The sequence below is a fragment of the Ascidiella aspersa genome, chromosome 5 (assembly GCF_963924565.1).
Source record: "Ascidiella aspersa chromosome 5, kaAscAspe10.2, whole genome shotgun sequence".
In the NCBI taxonomy this organism is placed as follows: domain Eukaryota; kingdom Metazoa; phylum Chordata; class Ascidiacea; order Phlebobranchia; family Ascidiidae; genus Ascidiella; species Ascidiella aspersa.
The window spans coordinates 9,478,268-9,480,767 of NC_139451.1; the positions used below are offsets into that span (position 1 = coordinate 9,478,268).

The 2,500-nt window shown below is 55.3% G+C and overlaps 2 non-coding genes and 1 pseudogene across 2 annotated transcripts in view; all 3 read left to right on the plus strand.

The window, feature by feature from the left end:
• LOC146142792 (small subunit ribosomal RNA) overlaps positions 1 to 1,773 on the plus strand; it is a 1,811-nt gene extending 38 nt beyond the window's left edge. The window contains exon 1 of the ribosomal RNA XR_014500197.1: positions 1 to 1,773. This exon is cut by the window's left edge and continues 38 nt beyond it. This is a non-coding gene — a ribosomal RNA (small subunit ribosomal RNA).
• A 247-nt stretch (positions 1,774 to 2,020) lies between these two features.
• On the plus strand, positions 2,021 to 2,174 carry LOC146142793 (5.8S ribosomal RNA). Its single transcript, XR_014500182.1, has one exon. It is a non-coding gene; the product is annotated as a 5.8S ribosomal RNA (ribosomal RNA).
• Positions 2,175 to 2,422: 248 nt separating this feature from the next.
• LOC146142794 (large subunit ribosomal RNA) overlaps positions 2,423 to 2,500 on the plus strand; it is a 3,680-nt pseudogene continuing 3,602 nt past the window's right edge.

The window sequence follows — 2,500 nt, forward strand, 5'->3', positions numbered from 1 at the left end:
AAAGATTAAGCCATGCAAGTCTAAGTACGAGCTCTCGTACAGTGAAACTGCGAATGGCTCATTAAATCAGTTATGGTTCATTTGATCGTACGTTTTACGTGGTTAACTGTGGAAATGCTAGAGCTAATACATGCGTGAAGCGCCGACCTCGCGGGAGGCGTGCTTTTATCAGACCAAAAACCGACCGGGCTTCGGCCCGCAACCTTTGGTGACTCTGGATAACTTTGCGGATCGCACGGTCTCGCACCGGCGACGGATCATTCAAGTGTCTGCCCTATCAACTTTCGTCGGTACGGTACTGGCCTACCGAGGTTCTTACGGGTAACGGAGAATCAGGGTTCGATTCCGGAGAGGGAGCCTGAGAAACGGCTACCACATCCAAGGAAGGCAGCAGGCGCGCAAATTACCCATTCCCGACGCGGGGAGGTAGTGACGAAAAATAACAATACAGGACTCTAAACGAGGCCCTGTAATTGGAATGAGTACACTTTAAAACCTTTAACGAGTATCCATTGGAGGGCAAGTCTGGTGCCAGCAGCCGCGGTAATTCCAGCTCCAAAAGTGTATATTTAAGTTGTTGCGGTTAAAAAGCTCGTAGTTGGATTTTGGGCGCAGGCGGCCGGTCCGTCGCAAGGCGTGTACTGGCCGTCCTGGCCTCACCTCCGGTTCTCCGCCGGTGCCCTTGACTGAGTGTCGGCGGCGGCCGGAACGTTTACTTTGAAAAAATTAGAGTGTTCAAAGCAGGCGATTCGCCTGAATAATGGTGCATGGAATAATGGAATAGGACCTCGGTTCTATTTTGTTGGTTTTCGGAGCGCGAGGTAATGATTAAGAGGGACAGACGGGGGCATTCGTACTGTGCCGTTAGAGGTGAAATTCTTGGATCGGCGCAAGACGAACGACTGCGAAAGCATTTGCCAAGAATGTTTTCTTTAATCAAGAGCGAAAGTCAGAGGTTCGAAGACGATCAGATACCGTCCTAGTTCTGACTATAAACGATGCCAACTAGCGATCGGGGGGCGTTAGTTTTACGACCTCTCCGGCAGCTTGCGGGAAACCAAAGTCTTTGGGTTCCGGGGGAAGTATGGTTGCAAAGCTGAAACTTAAAGGAATTGACGGAAGGGCACCACCAGGAGTGGAGCCTGCGGCTTAATTTGACTCAACACGGGAAATCTCACCCGGCCCGGACACAGTGAGGATTGACAGATTGAGAGCTCTTTCTTGATTCTGTGGGTGGTGGTGCATGGCCGTTCTTAGTTGGTGGAGCGATTTGTCTGGTTAATTCCGATAACGAACGAGACTCTGGCTTGCTAACTAGTTACGCGACCCAATCGGTCGGCGTCTAACTTCTTAGAGGGACTAGTGGCGTTTAGCCACACGAGATTGAGCAATAACAGGTCTGTGATGCCCTTAGATGTTCGGGGCCGCACGCGCGCTACACTGACCGGATCAGCATGTGCTCGCCTTGGCCGACAGGTCTGGGTAACCCGCTGAACCCCGGTCGTGCTAGGGATAGGGAATTGCAATTATTTCCCTTGAACGAGGAATTCCCAGTAAGCGCGAGTCATTAGCTCGCGTTGATTACGTCCCTGCCCTTTGTACACACCGCCCGTCGCTACTACCGATTGAATGGTTTAGTGAGGTCCTCCGATTGGACCTGGCGCGGCCGGCAACGGTCGAGCCGGCGTCCGAGAAGACGATCTAACTTGATCATTTAGAGGAAGTAAAAGTCGTAACAAGGTTTCCGTAGGTGAACCTGCGGAAGGATCATTAACGGTCTCGCAAACGCTTCGGCGAACGCGAAACTCGGACAAGCGAGAGAAAAAGTTTTTGCTACCCGGCGCCCGACCCGCGAGGAGCGGCGCGCCGGCCGGCGATTCGGTCACCCGGTAATGTTTGCGCGTCGAGTGCCGCGGTGCCGCGCGCTCCGGCTTCAAGCGTCGGCCTGGCCGACCGCTCGGCGCGGTATATTTTGTCACCCTTTAGTGCGAGGCACTGTGCGAGCGAAACAATCGTGGATGGCTCTTGGCGGTGGATCACTCGGCTCGTGAGTCGATGAAGGACGCAGCTAGCTGCGTGAATTAGTGTGAATTGCAGGACACATTGAGCATCGACGTTCTGAACGCAAATTGCGGCCTCGGGTCAATCCCGGGGCCGCGCCCGCCTCAGGGTCGCGTTGCAAACGTTCCGCGCGGGGATTTCTCCGCGCGGCTGCTGCGGCGTCGGACGCGCGAGCGCCCGTCCCGCTCAAGACAGCACGGCACGATGTGCGACGATCGCGACCAGAATCCCGCGCGGCGGCGGCGAGTCGACCTCGAAGAGGCCAACGGCTGGCGGCTCAAGGGCGGGAATCGAGGTGCGCGGCGGCGCGCGGCGCCGACGGCGAGCGCGGAACGGGAAGAATAGTCCCGGTCCTTACTTTCGGCCTGAGGTCGGACGAGGCTACCCGCTGAATTTAAGCATATTACTAAGCGGAGGAAAAGAAACTAACGAGGATTCC